The 18917-nt window shown below is 37.8% G+C and overlaps 1 long non-coding RNA gene across 1 annotated transcript; it reads left to right on the top strand.

The window, feature by feature from the left end:
* The first annotated feature begins 2231 nt into the window (after positions 1–2231).
* On the top strand, positions 2232–14847 carry LOC129871680 (uncharacterized). Its single transcript, XR_008762292.1, has 2 exons — positions 2232–2295; positions 14505–14847. It is a non-coding gene; the product is annotated as an uncharacterized LOC129871680 (long non-coding RNA).
* The last annotated feature ends 4070 nt before the right edge of the window (positions 14848–18917 follow it).

Raw genomic sequence — 18917 nt, 5'->3', positions numbered from 1 at the left:
TTAATGGATTTCAAAGTATTTATGTATATTTATTTACATACATATTTGCAAGTTGAAGTGATTTGAACCCACCTAGTTTTACTATGTTTTTAATAAAGTTTGACTTGAAAGCTTTGACTCCAAATAAATATTTATGAAAGCAATATATATGATCAAAAAGAGAGTCTTATGGAATGAAAGAATGATGAAATGATATGAATCATGGATTCTTTATGCAATAAGGACAATTCTTGCATATTTGAATTATCAAATGTTTTAATGAGCTATTCTACCGAATATGATGTTTGAATTCTCAAGTTATATGCTATGAATATTTTGAAGTATTAAACTATTCTGTGGGATTGACTTAGCACCGAATGAGGCATTGAGGTGGGATTCGGTAAGAGAATCCTAGTAGCAACCCCTTGTCTCATTAACTATGTGCCAACATAGGAGCCCTTGTAGGCTTAGGCTAATGGATTCATAAATAGCCCTTAAAGTTAAAGTTAAAGAAATGAATGAAGTTGACGGAGTTCTACCTGGCAAGTAGTCTCCCCGGCCAACGTAGGGGGTTATGTTGGATTCCATGTAATAGCTCGCATGGTCTTAAATGTCGGTTATGGTTAGCTTCCCACAAAATGAATGTTTTAAAGGATATCCATATGATTTATTATGCATGTATTACATTATGTTCCATATTACATAAATGTTATAATATTTTCTCAATGTTCATGCATCCTTACATACTTAGTACATTCAAAGTACTAACGCATACTCTTTTGCCTACATGATATCACCATGTAGGGATCGGTGCTCCTCCTCGTTCTCCTCCACGTGGCTAGTTGATATTCCATTGAAGACTACTTTTGGTGAGTTCCCATGTTCCGGGAACAATACTCCTTTGTCTTTCTAGCTTATGATATGTTAAGATATTTTATTATGGCATTTCTTCTATTATGATTGAGGGTGAGCTAGGAACTTGTCTTAGCCCCATTAAATCTAATAGTTAGAGGTATTGTTGGACATATGTAAGTTGAAGATTTATTATTATGATTTCCGCTTGTCTATTTATCATCATTACCTATGAAAGGCTAAAAGAATGCTAAGAGGCTTGTTTGAGGTACTTTCGGGTTCCTCATTCGCCATGTCACGTCTAGGCCCTAGGCTTGGGTCGTGACAGAATTAGTCTTCAAATTTACCATGGTATGTGGGAATCTATGGAGCCCAAGGTTCTACTTCAATTATTTTTTATGAAATTTCCTTCTAAAGTCCTAATTCTCATGATATTGCATTGAGTATTATCAGTTATGGTCTAATTCATTATTATTCATCTAATTATGTACAATGCACATTACATTGCATGATTTCAAGTTGATTTTCATTGACCCATATCATATGCTAATTTCAAGTATGTTTTCATTGATAATGAATTATAAGGGATTCAATAAATGATTTATGAATGATTATCAAGGCTTATGAATGACTCATGAAAGTAATGAATGACAATGAACTACGACCTCAATGATGCTTCAAGCAAAGTTCGAAGGTTGTGATGGAGTTTCCTCGCACACTCATGTTAAAAAGGTGAAAGGGTTTTCTCACCGACTCATGGATTTTTATGATACAATCATGTTAATAAGCTACTCTTGTGATTATTATTTTGATGAGGATTGATATCTATTATTGTCATTCCTAATGATGTTAATGACCATGATTTATGACTTTCTATTGGGATAATGACTAAGCGTTGAGAAGACTTTGAGGTGAGATTCGATTCGGTAGTCCATGTAGCTACCCAAGGGAATGCTAGTAGCAACCTTTAGTCCCTAACTATGTTGGTCGCATATGTTTATTTTTCCAATATGACCTAGCTAGTGGATTCACATATAGCTCATGATGATATGATGTGCTTATCGAGTCTACCTTAGAAAAGTAGCCTTTTCCTTCTCGATGTGGGAGTTACAAAAGGTTTCATATTATAGTTCGCATGGTCTTATATGCCGGTTAAAGGTTGTATCCCACACCAAGGTATATGAAAAGGTGTAAGTTCTCATGTTGATGTTTATGATGCATTGACCACATGAATATGATATTTAAATATTTTTAAGGTTTTACTTATGTTTTAAGATATTGGTCATGCATTCCATGTGCATATTGTTTATGTCCTATTATCAATTTTCATGCATGCTTCTCACATAATTAGTGCATTTCATGTACTAACACATACTTTTACCTACATTGTATATTAATGTAGGGTTCTACGATCATGCTCATCCTTCTTGTCGTGGCTAGAGCATATTACCATTCTCATTTATGGTGAGTCCTCATGTTCCGAGGACATGATAGTTTACTCTTTCCTTATGTTATGAAAATTTCTTCTCATTTTGGGTGATCTATGAGCTTTTCTTAAGCCCCCATCTAGACTAGTAGAGGCATGTTTAATGTTCATGGAGTCTATGCTGTCATTTTCTTTAAGATTTACTTTTTTATATTGAGACTATTCATGTTGAGACTTTATTTCCACACCTATGCTTTAGCTTTATTGCTTCATTTACCTTATGTATGCTCATAGTATGAAATGCTAAGACTCTTGGTTGGAGTCCTTCGGGATTTTAATCGCCGTGTCACGCCTAGAGTCTAGTTTAGGTCCTGATAAACTCGATATCAGAGCACAAGATTTAAAGTGTCCCAGGGAGTCTAACATGTCGCATCAAGTATATTATCTTTCATCGGTGTAAAGCATGCTACATCTATGAATAGGAGGCTATGAAGAATTTTTAGGAAAAACTTCACTTCTTTCATAATCTTATCATGCGATAAAGTTGAACTCTAAGGTTTCTTCCTCTAATGCTTTCTCTTTGAGATTTTAGAACTATTCCTCCATGAAGAATCCCCATGCAAAGGAATGTTGAGGAGGAGCAACAAGCTACAAATGACCCCATGATCGAGAAAGTCTCACATGTGGAGTTCCTAGCTTCTTTCCAAGTTCTTGCCCAATTTGTGGCCGCTTATGCTAATAGGGATATGGTAGCTCCCCTGAATATAAATGTGGGTACGATGGCTAGCAGAGTTTATGACTTCACTTAGATGAACCCTCTTTAGTTTCATGGTTCTAAGGTGGATGAGGATCCATAAGAGTTCATTAAGGGCATTAGCAAAGGCATTAGCAAGATTATTGAGATCGTGGGTGTTAGTTCGGTGGAAAAGATAGACTTGGCTGCGTATCAACTCAAGGGAGTGGCTCAAGTTCTTTATGATCAATGAAAGGATAAAAGAGGTAGAGATGATGGTCCCGTTGATTGGGAGGAATTCAAGGATGTTTTCCTTGACCTGTTCTTTTTTTTTTTTCGAGTTAAGGGAAGCCAAGGCACAAAAGTTCATCAATTTGTGCCAAGGTAATATGAGTGTGAGGGAGTATGCCCTCAAGTTTACTAAGTTGTCAAGTATGATTTTTTCATGGTTTCCGATCCAAGGGCTTGCATGGGCAAGTTCATTTCGGGTTTGTCTGACTTGGTGGTCAAAGAATGTAGAACCGCCATGCTAGTCAAGGAGATGGATATTTCGAGGCTCATGAAACATGTCGAACAAATAAAGGAGGAAAATATAAAGGATAGATCAAGAAGGGAGTCCAAGAAGGCTTAAACCGATGGCTGTAATTTCTCATACGGTAAGTCCAAAAATGGTGGCTGTCCTCAATTTCTTCAAAACTAGTCTGTCCAAAATTCTTCAAACATTCTGACTCCAAGGTTTGATAAGGATAGGGTGCCTAGTACTATTGTTCAAGATGAGCTCTGAGTTGTCAAGTCATCCTCCATGCAAGAAGTGTAGAAGGAACCATAAGGGAGAATGCTTAGCGAAATTGGATGCATGTTATAGGTGTGGTAAACTGGGTCATTAGAAAAAGAATTGTAGGGGTGGTGCTAAACCCAGGATCTGACTTAGGCTACAGGCCATCAGGATCAGCGTGGTACTTTTTCGGGTGGCGGTCAATAGATTTATGCCCTATAGACTCATCAGGAGTTAGCGGATTCACCCAATTTTGTGATTGGTATATTGAAAGTCTTTGACTTTAATGTTTATGTATTGTTTGATCCGAGTTCTACTTTATCATTTTTTACTCCCTATCTTGCTATGAAATTCATTGTTACTTGTTAAAGCCTTTTTTGGTCTATACTCCTATTGGTGATTTAGTTGTGGGTAAAAGAGTTTACAGAAATTTCTTAGTTTAAGTTTTCCATAAAGTCACCTTAATCGATCTTGATATGATAGATTTTGATATTTTCTCGGTATGGATTGGCTTCATGCATGCTATGCTTCTATATGTTGTATAACCCATGTGGCCAAGTTTCAGTTTCCTATGAAGGCATTTCTAGAATAGAAAGGTAGTAATTTCATGTTTAAGGGTCATATCATCTTGTTCCTTAAAACTTGAAAAATAATTTCCAAAGATTGTATATAACATCTAGTCCGGGTTAGGGATACAAATTTCGAAGCTCCTATTCTTGAGTCAGTTTCAATCATTAATGAATTTCTCGAAGCCTTCCCCGATGATCTCCCAGGTATCCCTCCCAAAAGGGAAATAGACTCTTGTATCGATCTTCTCCCCGGTACCCAACCTATCTCTATTCCTCCTAACAGTATGGCCTTGGCAAAACTGAAGAGTTAAAGGATTAGTTGAAGGATTTGTTGGATAAGTATTTCATTAGACCGAGTATCTCTCCATGGGGTTCTCTGGTCCTATTTTTATAAAAAAGGATGGGTCTCTCCAATACAATCAACAATTGATAAATGTCATGTAAGACCCTTGAAGTTAGAAAGTCCAAAAATGAGGATCAAAAGATAAATTTCTTGAAAAACTCATCTTTTGGCACCAAGTGATGACCATGGAGGCATCATAGCCCATATTTATCACCATGGATCGTGGTGTGCCACTGTGGTGGAGTTTCAAAAACTTGAACCCTACAGGGAAGGGTCCACGATAAGGACCATATGCCATAATGGGTCTCGTGGCGGGCACCAATTTTCAAAGACCCTTTTTGTTACACTCCACAATCTTGAGCTCGGAATATCTCCTAAGCTTCTTAGAAGTTATAATGTGATTCGGATAATCTACGACACCATCAAATGACTCTAAGGAAGGGAGAATGTGATACCCCATAGGAGGGAAGGCTGGAATTAGGGTCATGAAAAGTCGGAAGGAGTTGGAGGCCAAGTAATGAGTCGTAGGAATCGATTTACCTATGTAAGCTACTAACTTAGAAGTCTTACATACTTAAGTTACTTGGGTATATACCAAGATTACGTAGCAAGGATTACATAGGCTCTTAAAATAAGACGAGTTACGAACCCACGAGAAAGAGGTGAGAATGACATGTGGCAGCAAGAAGAGGCGCCATATGGAAGCATAGAAAGTGACATGTGGCAGCAGGTGACCCACCTGCTTGGGATCAAGTAGGTGACCCACCTACTTGGGGGGTGGGCCCCACAAGGACATATTGTAGCCTAGGGGCAAGGCATGGATCTGTGGCCTAATAGGGGTTGGAAACGTGTCACCCTATGGGGATAACACATGTCACCTCCATATCCACCCTATATATGTGAGTTATGTGACTAAGTACTTTATTCTTCATCCGAAAATTCAGCCAAGAACAGCCAAGAACAAAGAGAGAAAACGTGAGAGAAAGAGAGACTAGCTACGACTTAGAAGAATTCAAGGTAAGCTCTCTACTCTTTCTCCGTAAATTAATTATCTACGGTATTCTTCAACCACGTGGAGATGTATATATGTATCTTAATATGCCTATGGAATCATATCTTCAGCTTTACACTTGGAACAAATAAGAGAAAGTTGAAGGAAAACTTGGAGAACCAAGGAGAGGGGCTACGGGTTTGGCTACCTTGAGGTAAGCCTCCGACTTTCACTACGTGAATTAATTATTTAAGGTATCCTACGATGATATAACGGTGTTTAATAACAAGAAATTTCAATTTGGGGCAGCAAAGAAGTGGCACAAATAGTCCACTTCATTTCAGCACGTTAAGAGATTTTCGAGGCAAGTTTTGACGAGTTTTGGCCAATTTCGCATAAGGTATGGTCTTTTCCTTCAATTTGGAGTTTATAGTGTTGTTATGAAGTGTATTACACATTGTGTAATGTTGATGTGAATGGCTTGTATATATGCTGCAGGTTATTGTTGTTGGTTGGCTGTAGTAATTAGGGGTCTAATTGGAAATTCGGATAGGGCATGTTATAGGGGAGGTGCTGCCCGGTTTTTGTTAACTCCTTAACCAGCTGAAGAACTAGTCGAAAATACGAAAGAGGAAATGAGTTGTATGAATACGTGTGCAACTTAAGATGATGAAAAGTCAAGGAGTGTTGATATACATATTACTTCCGTGTTGAATAGGTTCAAAGGACGACGAGGCAAATGTGATAAAGAGTAACTCAGAAGAGGTATATAGAGCTAATTTTCTTTTCTTTTGTCATGTCTTAGGTATAAGTTATGAATGGTTTGTATATGAAATTTGGGGACAATTCCACTCATGAAACTCCAAATGTAATTCATAAACTTTATTCATTTTGTGAGGTTAAAGCCCCTGTAATAGTTGACTTACTTCCGTTTAAGGCTCCTATATGATGAAAAGTGGTATACATAAAGCTTGTCTCTTCTTCGTTTCAGAATGTGTTGGGTATAAATGAAATAGTATATAATATGAGGTGCAGGTAGTCCAATTATAAGGTCTGAGTAGAACTCATGTTTTTTATTCATTACTTGATGTTAGAATTTTTAAGGTAGTTGAACTACTACCCTCGAGTCTCCTATCTGATGAATAATAACAGAATGCATAAGTTCCTATTCCTAAGGTCTATGCAACGACAATCGTCTTTACTTCCATAAGCTATTTAACCTTGTGTCGATACATGTCTACGATTCCTGAGACTCCAGCTAATATAATCCCTAACAGTGTTTAGAAGGTACTTAACACGACTACTACTCTTTCCTTTAGGTGATGATTCACTTGACTGTTTCATTGAGTCTCAACTGATAACTTAGTTGCATATGGTTTCTCACTACTCTACTCGTGCACGCTGTAACCCATCTTCCTCCGAGTTCCATAAGGGGGTAGAGAATGCAGTCGTGCCTAGCTTTACTCTTTGCTCATCTAGTCCCGTGCCTATTATATATATATATATGTAGAAGTATACGATGATGAAATACTGTATACGATGAAGTGAAGCATATGATGACACCGTAGGTGATGATGCTCATCACTGGATCCCGAGCCAGGTATATACATGATGATATGATGGAAAATATGGATCGGGCTATACATTCCTCGACATTATTTTAAAATATGGATTGGGCCGTACGTTCTTCGACACTGTTTTAAAGTATGGATCAGGCCGAATGTTTCTCGATATATTTTACTATATAATAATGGCATCAAGTCCCATAGTGGACCGAGTGCGGTACGACATGTACACCACTCTTTTACCGCGACCCTCACTAAAGGGTCGGATATGATAGATAGGCATACACATGAAAACATAGTGAGGTACTTGTAATATATAAAATAATGCCGTATACGATGGTATGATGTCGTATACAATGATATGGTAACACCAACTCCTACAGTGGGCCAGGAATGATATGTAAGGATGATATACATGCCCTCTTTTCATAAAATATAGGTATAGTGAATTGTTAACTGTCATACTCGTTTTTTGCATCCCTATTTCAATGTTGTCTCAGTTATGTTATGTTATGCTTTATATACTTAGTACATATATTGTACTGATTCCCCATTCTCCAGGGGGCTGCATTTCTGCCCGTAGGTACAAATATTCATTTTGGAGATTCACCAGCTTCGAGTTTCCACTCAATGATGTTAGAAGTGCTCCACTGTTCTGGAGCCTAACTTTTGATGCTAGTCATTTAATGTATATATTGGTTTATTCAGGGGTACGACGGGGGACCTGTACCACCATATGATATAATTAATTCTTTTAGAGGTCTATAGATATGTGTATGTGGGTTATTTGTGAGTATGTCATGTTTTACGTGGTATTATATTATGGCAGCCTTGTTGTCTTGCGTGCCCTTTCATGATGGGATACAAATGAAAGAGGCTACAAGTTTATGAAAATGTTATCACCCAATAGGGTTCTATTGTATGGTATTATTTTATTTATAGTTTGACTTGACCACAACTGATAGATATATATACGAGAGTCTAGGTCGTAGCCCAGTCGTGGCCTACGGGATTTGGTCGTGACAAAAGTGGTATTAGAGAAGTTCTTCCTTGGATTATCTACAGATCGTGTTTGGTAGAGTCTTGATTATCGATGTGTAGCGCGCACATCTATAAGTAGGAGGCTACAAGACATTTAGGATGTTACTTTTCTTTCACATATGAGATCGTGCTATAGATCTGAGTCATAGGAAAATCCCTTATACTAACCTTGGATCTTAACAGAAGGACGACATCGATCGAAGAAAGTACTTGATGAGATGGGAAAGTTACGAAGCACACAAGTAAGTAAAGGCACGAAAAATATCTGTTGGGTAAGGTATTGACATATGATTGTAATGTAAAGGCAAAACCTAAAAGGAAAGTAGACAAGAAAGTGCAACAGAAGTCCATTATATTCATACTATTGTTGATATTGAAAGCCCTGTGTGGCTGCGATATGAGATGATATTGAAAGCCGTATGTGGCTGTGATATGATATGAATATATATATGTTAGCCCTGTGAGGCATTGTTGGTATTTTCTGCGTGCAGGTTTTGGGATAGTAAGGAGTATAGAGGAAACCCTGTTGGAATTTTCTTAGAACAAGGAAAGGGAATGAAACATAGATTCTTAATATATCTTGGAAGTTGATATCGAGTACCCCTATTATGGTTAACTAAAGCTATAGGAAGTACTCTCCATATCGTCGATAAGGGGCACCCTTTTTACTTGGGGAATTGTATGTGGAAGAAACAAAAGCCTATCTGATCAGTACAGTTCAGACCACGGTATCTCCAGCTGTATTAGTGCTGTAGGAAAAAAAAAACTCAGGTTGGAGGGTAAGACGTCCAACGATTGAGTTTTACTTCTCTTGAAAAGTACTAAGCCCCCAACTCTTAGTTGTAAACTAGATAAGTTGTTCGTGACTCGAGGAACTCAGAGGGAGACCATGTGAGTCAAGTATTGAAAAGTACTATGATGGTTAAGGGATTTTAGTTTTCTTCTAATGGTGGTTGGGAAGTGCTCTATGATAACAGTTTATTAGTTCTCCACCGATTAATTGGAGAAGGAACTTCTAACAGAAGCACCCTAGAGAGATGTCATGAACTGAATAGGAGAATGAACTAAGCGGGGGATATGTAAGTATGAATTCAAAGGTGGGGTACAACAATACAGGGATAAAGTAAGACCATTAGTAATGCGCACTTGGTATATGGTGACTAAGTTAAAAGCCTATGTTGGGTACATAGTAAGGACAAGAGGAACAAGGTATAAAGGAATGATGCATGTGCACAACGTCGCCCCAAAAATAATGGAACCCTTAAGGGACAAAGATGACCAACGTAGGGAATAAATGGTGCAACTTCCATTCACCCTAAGAAACAAAGGATATAGGTTGGGATAGAGCCACTGCCCTAAGAGAACCTTGGAAAATCATTGTCGGAATACAAATGTTACCTAGTTAAAAATGGAACCGCTACAAGTGTGGATTAAGCTTTTATAAATATAAATAGAATGTGGCCTTGGATGAGTTGGTCCATGGTTCCCATTACTCAAGTATAGATTAATGGATGAGGTGTTACACTACGTATAGAAAGGTTCTCGTCACCTCGGGATTTAGCCAAGGTTCCGTACATTGATAATTGGGTTATAAAATATGTAGAAAGACGGGGACATGATACAACACCCAATAGATTAGGGAAGGGGATTGGACGAAGTTGAGATTGGACATAGAAATATAGAGCAAGATATAAACAGATAAAAGTATAAGTACGCTCTAAAGGGGGGGAGCCAATGAGAAAATTGCAAGGGTAAGGTGGAGGCAATTGATAGGGCAGCATATTTAAGATGGATGGTTAAATTTCAATAAGATGCCTTGCTGAACTAAGTTAAGAAGATCTAGAAGCCACCAATGATTGGATAGAAGACAAAATAGTATGTAAGGCAGTGTTAAGAAGTTTTTAACAAGACATTGAATGATATAACGCTAGAAGGTGGGTGCGTATAAAAAGAGAAGGGTATAACTAGGAAAGGAAATCAAATAACTCAAGAGATACTACGAAGGGTAATGACATCCTGCTAGACCAAAAGCCAAAATATTGGCTATAGAGTTGGTCGCAAATGATTTTCCGATAGATAAATAACCAAGGAAAAGGAATAGAAAACCTCCTATGGTAGGAGATGAGAAGAGCAAAGAGTAAATAAGGGTAAATAAAGAAGTATAAAAAAATGGGACATGCAAGTTCCAATGTGAGTGAGATGTGTACAGAAGAATGAACCAGGAGACTGAAAGACTACGTCTACCTTCTACAAGTTGTATCAGAATGGCTGTGCAACCTATGGATATGTATATATAAGCATCAGGCTAAGTGAGTAAGTATATGATAAAAGAAATAGGGGTTCAATAATGACAATGCAGTTATGATATTTTGGATACCATACTGGGAGATGCGAAGATAGGTTAAGCCAAACTACCGAGATAGAATTAGCACTACGGGAAAAGTAAGACATGGCCACGGTTGGACCAAAGATCTACCCCGATTCGATTGTAGGATAAGGAAGGAAACGACAAGGTAATACATGAGACCTAGTAAGATAATGCTAAGATATTTCTTAGGTTAAGTTGAATACCTTCTCACATTCTCGTAAAGGTAAAAGATGACATGAGATAACGTATCTAAAGTGTTATAGGCTGGGACAAGTTGAGGTAAGGAAATTGTAAAAAGGTTTAAACCAAGAGGAGTAGAACTATCGGGTTACTAAAAGATGGCAGATTTCTATGCCAAATTCCTTCGGAATTATATCAGGTAATGATAGACGGAGCATAGAACGATTATGAAAGCCAACCTTGAGGATTGAAAAACAAAAATCCAAATGGTAAAGTACTAGTTAAAGTCTTCTAAGAAATTGAGGAGTAATACATGAGGTCCCCACAGCTATTTCCTTGAGTAGAGGGGCTTAAAGCATAGCTAGTGCTTTGATGTCAGTCCAAGAAAAGATTGGGAACACAGACAGGTCTTAGTACAACCCTTTCACCCTCAAAACTGATAAACGGGCTAAGCGTGCCACTTAAACGCTAGAAGATATGTGGTGAGCTGGTGTTGTTAACTTCAAAGGTAGCTGGGATGGTTATCTATCACTTGTCAAGTCACCTATGAATTTGGCCCTACTATCTAGTTTAAGAACAATACGTCTAGTTTTCCACCCGTCAATGTTTCATAACTGTATAGGTGAACCCTTCCAAAATATTCTCCTTGGATGAGGTCAACATAAGGAAGGAGTGGTCCAGTGAAGAACAACCTAATACCAACCTAGATCGACAGATTAGAAGATTACGGACTAAGAACATAATTTCTGTCAAGGTGTTGTAGTAAATTAAAAACCGTGAAGAAATGATCTGAGAAGCCAAAGAAGACATGAAACACAGTATGTGTGATTGCAATGGAAAATATCTCCCTACAATTTATAGAAAGTCTTGAAGGAGGTTTTGTTTAACATTCGGGGATGAATGTTCTAAAGGGGGGAAGGATGTTACACCCCACACTCTTGAGATCAGAATGTCTCCTAAGCTTCTTAGAAGTTATCATGTGAGCCGGATAATCTTCGACACCATCAAACGACTCTAAGGAAGGGAGAGTATGATACCCTATGGGAGGGAAGGCTAGAATTAGGGTCATGAGAAGTCGAAAGGAGTTGGAGGCCAAGTAATGAGTCATAGGAATCGATTTACCTACATTAGCTACTAACTTAGAAGTCTTACTTACTTATGTTACTTGGGTACATACCAAGATTACATAGTAAGGATTACATAGGTTCTTAAAATAAGACGAGATTATGAAGCCACGAGAAGGAGGAGAGAATGACATGTTGCAGCAAGAAGAGGCACCATATGGCAGGTAGGAAAGTGACATGTGGCAATAGGTGACCCACCTGCTTGGGGGGTGTGCCCCACAAGGACACATGGTAGCCTAGGGGCAAGGCATGGATCCGTGGCCTAATAGGGGCTGGACACGTGTCACCCTATGGGGATGACACGTGTCACCTCCACAGCCACCCTATATATATGAGTTATGTGACTAAGTACATTCTTCATCCAAAAATTCAACCAAGAATAGCCAAGAACAAAGAGAGAAAACATGAGAGAAAGAGAGACTAGCTACTGCTTAGAATAATTCAAGGTAAGCTCTCTACTTTTTCTTCATGAATTAATTATCTACGGTGTTCTTCAACCATGTGGAGATGTATATATGTATCTTAATATGCCTATGGAATCATATCTTCAACTTTACACTTGGAACAAATAAGAGAAGGTTGAAGGAAAACTTGGAGAACCAAGGAGAGGGGCTACGGGTTTGGCTACCTTGAGGTAAGCCTCCGACTTTCACTCCGTGAATTAATTATTTAAGGTATCCTACGATGATATGAAGGTGTTTAATAACAAGAAATTTCAATTTGGGGTAGTGAAGAAGTGGCACAAACAGTCCATTTCATTTCAGCACGTCAAGAGATTTTCGAGGCAAGGTTTGACGAGTTTTGGCCAATTTTGCATAAAGTATGGTCTTACCCTTCAATTTAGAGTTTATGGTGTTGTTATGAAGTGTATTACACATTGTGTAATGTTGATGTGAATGGCTTGTATATATGCTGCAGGTTATTGTTGTTGGTTGGCTGTAGTAATTAGGGGTCTAATTGGAAATTCGGATAGGACATGTTATAGGGGAGGTCCTGCCTGATTTTCTTTAACTCCTTAACTAGCTATAGAACTAGTCGAGAAGACAAATGAGGAAATAAGTTGTATGAATACTCATGTGCAACTTAAGATGCTGAAAAGTCAAGGAGTATTGATATACGTATTACTTCTGTGTTGAATAGGTTCAAAGGACGACGAGGCAGACATGATAAAGATTAACTCAGAAGAGGTATGTAGAGCTAGTCTTCTTTTCTTTTGGCATGTCTTAGGTATATGTTATGAATGGTTTGTATATGAAATATGGTGACAATTTCACTCATGAGACTCCAAATGTAATTCATAAACTTTATTCATTTTGTAAGGTTAAAGCCCCTGTAATAGTTGAGTTATTGCCTTTTAAGGATTCTATATGTTGAACAATGGTATACATAAAGCTTGTCTCTTCTTCCTTTTGGAATGTGTTAGGTATAAATGAAATAGTATATAATATGAGGTGTTGGTATTCCAATTATAAGATCTAAGTAGAACTTATGATTTTTATTCACTACTTGATGTTAGAATTTTTAAGGTAGTTGAACTACTACCCTCGAGTCTCATATCTGATGAATAATAACGAAATGCATAAATTCCTATTCCTAAGGTCTTTGCGATGGCAAACATCTCTACTTCCATAAGATATTTAACCTATTCTCGATACACCTCTACGATTCTTGAGACTCCAGCTAATATGATCCCTAACGGTGTTTAGAACGTACTTAAGACGACTACTACTCTGGTCTTCAGGTGATGGTTCACTTGAATGTTTCATTGAGTCTCAACTGATAACTTAGTTGCATATGGTTTCTTACTACTCTACTCGTGCATGCTGTAACCCATCCTTCGAGTCCCATAAGGGGGACGGGAATGCAGTCGTGCCTAGATTTACTCTTCGCTTACCGAGTCCCCGGCCAGTTATATATATATAGAAGTATACGATGATGAAATATCGTATACAATGAAGTGAAGCATATAATGACCGTATGTGATGATGCTCATCACCACATCATAGGCCAGGTATGTACATGATGATATGATGGAAAATATGGATTGGGCCATATGTTCTTCGGTATTATTTTAAAATATGGATCGGGTTGTACGTTCCTCAGCATAATTTTAAAGTATGGATCGGGCCAAATGTTCCTCGATATATTTTACTATATAATAATGGTACCGAGTCCCATAGTGGGTTGGGTGCGGTACGACATGTACACCACTCTTTCACCACGACCCTCACTAAAGGGTCGGATATGATAAATAGACATTCACATGAAAATATAGTGAGGTACTTGTAATTTATTAAATGATGCCGTATACAATGGTATGATGCATATATGATGATATGGTAACATCAAGCCCTACAGCGAGTCGGGATTGATATGTGAGGATGATATACATGCCCTCTTTTCATAAGATATAGGTATAATGAATTATTAACTGTCATACTTATTTCTTGCATTCCTATTTCAGTGTTGTCTCAGTTATGTTATGTTATGCTTTATATACTCAATACATATATCGTACTGACCCCTGTTCTCCAGAGGGCTGCATTTCATGCCCGTAGGTACAAATGTTCATTTTGGAGATCTGCCAGCTTCGGGTTTCCACTCAGCGATGTTGGAAGTGTTCTACTATTCTGGAGCCTAACTTTTTATGCTAGTCATTTGATGTATATATTGGTTTATTCAAAGGTACGGCAGGGGCCCTGTCCCGCCATATAATAAAGTTAATTATTTTAGAGGTTTGTAGACATGTGTATGTGGGTTATTTATGAGCATGTCATGTTATACGTGTTATTATATTATGTCAGCTTTGTCGGCTTGCGTGCTCTTTCATGATGGGATACAAATAAAAGAGGCTACAGGTTTATGAAAATGTGATCACCCAATAGAGTTTTAGTTGCATGGTATTATTTTATTTATAGTTCGACTTGACCACAACTGATAGATATATATACGGGAGTCCAGGTCGGACCCCAGTCGCGGCCTACGGAGTTAGGTCGTGACACATTTTCCATGTTAAGTCCATCACCACGACCCTAGTAAGGTCTCGTGGCGGGTATCCCTTTTCAATGACCTTTTTTCCCACGTTATGAGTTCTTATAATATTTATGAGATTTGATGCATTGACCAATAAGATAAATATTTTAATGTTTGCATGGTTTGCTCATGCTTTTAAAGATATTGGTCTTGCATCCCATGATTCATGTTGAATATGTCCTATGTTTATTATTCATGCATATTTTAATATAAATAGTGTATTCCATGTACTAATGCATACTTTATGCCTACATTGTATCAAAATGTAAAGACCGACGATCACGTTCATCCTCCTCCCGCTCGTGGATAGAGTTAGTACTATTGTATTATTGGTGATTCCTCATGTTTCGAGGATGAGATATTTTATTGCTTATGAGTGTATGACTTGTTTTACTTTTGATATTGGGTGCGCTAGGATATTGTCTTATGCCCTCATCTAGAACAGTAGAGGCATGTTAGATGTTCATATAGTCTATGTTATCTCTTATTCCTTATTTTTGAGACTTATGTCTATCTCGAGATTATGATTTAATATCTTTTATCCTTGCTTATTTATTTCATGTACTTTAATATGCTCTTGAGTATTATGATAAGAAGCTTGATTGGAGTCCTTCAGGATTCTAATTTCTATGTTGCGACTAGACACTAGGTCGGGTCATGACAAACTTGATATCAGAGTAAAAGATTCAAGTATCCTAGGGAGTCTAACATGCCTCATCAAGTAGAGTCTTTTTTATCAGTGTGAAACGCTCCACATCTATGAATAGGAGGCTATAATGTGTCTTAATAAACACTTTACTTCTTTTGATCTCATCGTGCTATATAGTTGAACCTAAGGTTTTCTCGTCAAACACTTTCTCTTTGCGATTATAGATTCATGCCTCTATGAAGATACCCTATATAAAGGAATGTTGAGGGAGAAAATCAACAAGATATGAATAATCCTTCAAGTCATCAAGTATCAAATGCAGAGTTATGAGCCTCTTTTCAAATTCTAGCCCAATCCATTACTACTTAAGTGAATCGAGGGGTAGATGCTCCTCAAATTATGGATATACCGGCTTCAAGGGTTAGAGACTTCACAAGGATGAACTCTCCCAAATTTCATGGATCTAAGGTTAATGAGGATCCTCAAGACTTTGTTGATGAGTTGTACATAATTATTGAAATTTTGGGACTTTCTTCAAAGTAGAAGGCGGGTTTGGCAGCCTATCAACTCAAGGGTGTTGCACAAGTTTAGTACAACTAATAGAAAATCGAAAGAGTTGAAGAGGGACCCATAGGTTGGGATTTCAAAGTTGCATTTCTTGATCACTTCTTCCCACTTGAGTTAAGGGAGACAAAGGTGTCAGAATTCATAAACCTCAAGCAAGGAAATATTAGTGTGAGGGAGTATACCCTTAAGTTCATAAAGTTGTCCAAATATGCTCCTTCCTTGGTAGCCAACTATCATTCCCGAATAAGCAAGTTTATTTTGGGTATGTCAGACTTGATTATGAAAGAATTCCAAACCTATATGCTTATCAAAGAGTTGGACATCTCTAGGCTCATGACTTATGTTGAGCAAATTGAAGGAGAGAAGCTTAAGGAGATGAATGTAAGTGAGTCCAAGAGGGCTCATTTTGAAGGTGGGTTTTCTCACAGCAAATCAAGTGGTGGGAATGGTCATTTTCGACATGGTCAAAAGTTTCAAGACCAAGGTTCTTCAAACACTCCAGATCTAAATTTTGAGAAGGAAGGAGTGCCAAATCCTAAGGAACAAGGAAGAGCTTTGGGTGGTCAAGTCATCCCTCTATGCAAGATGTGTGGGAGAAATCATAAGGGATAGTGTTTAACAGGATTAGATATTTTCTACAAATGTTAAGCCGGGTCATCATGCAAAGGAGTGTAGGTGTGGGGCTAGACCCCATGTTCAGACTTAGGGTACCAGTTGTATGGATAGGCGTGCTACTACTTTAGATGGTGGTCAGTGCCAATACAAGTTTTATGCCCTTCAGACTCATCAGGAGTTAGTGGATTCCCCCAATGTTATGACTAGTACGTTAAAAGTATTTTACGTTGATGTTTATGCCTTATTAGATCCGAGTGATCCTCTATCATTGGTTACTCCTTATCTTGCTATGAAAGTCATTGTTAGTTCCAAGATCTTACTAGAGCCTTTTTCAGTCTACACTCTGGTTAGTGATTCGATTGTGGCTAAAAGGGTTTATAGGAATTGCCCAATTTCAATTTTTCATAAAGTAAACTCAGTTGATCTAGTAGAGCTTGATATGACTAATTTTGATGTTATTGTCGTTATGGATTATCTTTATACATGTTATGCCTCTATATGTTATAGAACCCACTTGTTTAAGTTTAGTTTCCTAATGAGCCAATCCTAGAATTGAAAGGTAGAAATTCTGTGTTTTAGGTCAAATTCATCTCACATATTAAAGCTCAGAAAATAATTTCCAAAGGTTGCGTCTATTATCTAGTTTGGGTTAGAGATACTAACTATGAAACTCCTACTCTTAAGTCAGTTTCAGTTGTTAATGAGTTTTCAAAAGATTTCCCTGATGATTTTTGGGCATTCCTCTTGAAAGGGAAATAGACTTCGGTATCGATTTCCTCCCTGATACTCAACCTATCTTTATTCCTCCTTACCAAATGGTCCCAATAGAAATGAAAGAGTTAAATGATCACTTGAAGGATTTCTTAGCTAAAGGTTTCATTAGACCGAGTGTCTCTCCATAGGGTGCTTTGGTTCTCTTTGTAAGAAAGAAGGATGGTTCTCTTCATATGTGCACTGATTACCGGCAATTGAACAAGGTCAAAATCAAGAATAAGTATCCATTCCAAGGATTAATGGCTTGTTCGACCAACTTTAAGGAGAAAGCTACTTTTAAAGATTGATCTTTGATCGGGTTATCATCAACTCCGAGTAAGGGAATGTGACATTTTGAAAATAGACTTTAGAACTCGGTATGGCCATTTTGAATTCTTGGTTATGTCTTTTGGACTAACGAATGCTCCTTCAACTTTTATGGATTTGATGAACATGGTGTTCAAGCAATACTTGGATATGTTCATTATTATATTCATTGATGATATTTTAATCTATTCTCGATCTGAGGAAGAGCACACCGATCATTTGAGGATCATATTGCAAATTCTCAAAGATAGTCAATTGTATGCAAAGTTTAGTAAGTGTGAATTTTGGCTAAGGGTAGTTGCATTCCTTGGTCACATCATCTCTGGTGAGGGAATTATGGTGGATCCAAATAAGACTTAGGCGGTTAAGAATTGGCCTAGACTGTTGACTTCTTCATATATTTGGAGTTTATTAGGCTTAGCCTATTATTATAGACGGTTTGTGGGAAGTTTCTCTTCTAATGCATCTCCCTTGACTACTTTGATTCAAAAGAAGGTGAAGTTCCAAAGGTCTGAGGTATATGAGAAAAGCTTCCAAGAGTTGAAGGATTGTCTTACCTCCGCTCTGGTGTTGACTTTATTGGATGGTTTCGATGGGTTCATTATGTATTGTGATGCTTCATGAGTTGGTGTTGGTTGTGTGTTAATGCAAAATGATAAAGTGATAACTTATGCTTCAAGGAAACTCAAAGTTCATGAGACAAATTACCCAACCCACGATTTCGAGTTGGCGGTGGTGGTATTTGCTTTAAAATTGTGGAGACACTATTTCTATGGTGTCCATGTAGATGTTTTCACCGATCACAAGAGTTTGAAATATGTGTTCACTCAAAAGGACTTGAACCTTCGGCAAGCAAGATGACTTGAGTTGTTGAAGGATTATGACATGAGTGAGCTATACCATCCGAGTAAGGAAAATATGGTTGCTGACGCTCTTAGTAGCATGTCTATGAATAGTGTTTCCCATATTAAGGATGATAAGAAAGAGCTAATTCGGGATGTGCATAGATTAGCCTGTGTGGGAGTCT

This window comes from Solanum dulcamara, chromosome 10 (assembly GCF_947179165.1).
Source record: "Solanum dulcamara chromosome 10, daSolDulc1.2, whole genome shotgun sequence".
Taxonomy (NCBI): Eukaryota; Viridiplantae; Streptophyta; class Magnoliopsida; order Solanales; family Solanaceae; genus Solanum; species Solanum dulcamara.
The sequence above is the reverse complement of the archived record's forward strand: the minus strand, read 5'-3'. Positions and strand labels throughout refer to the sequence as shown.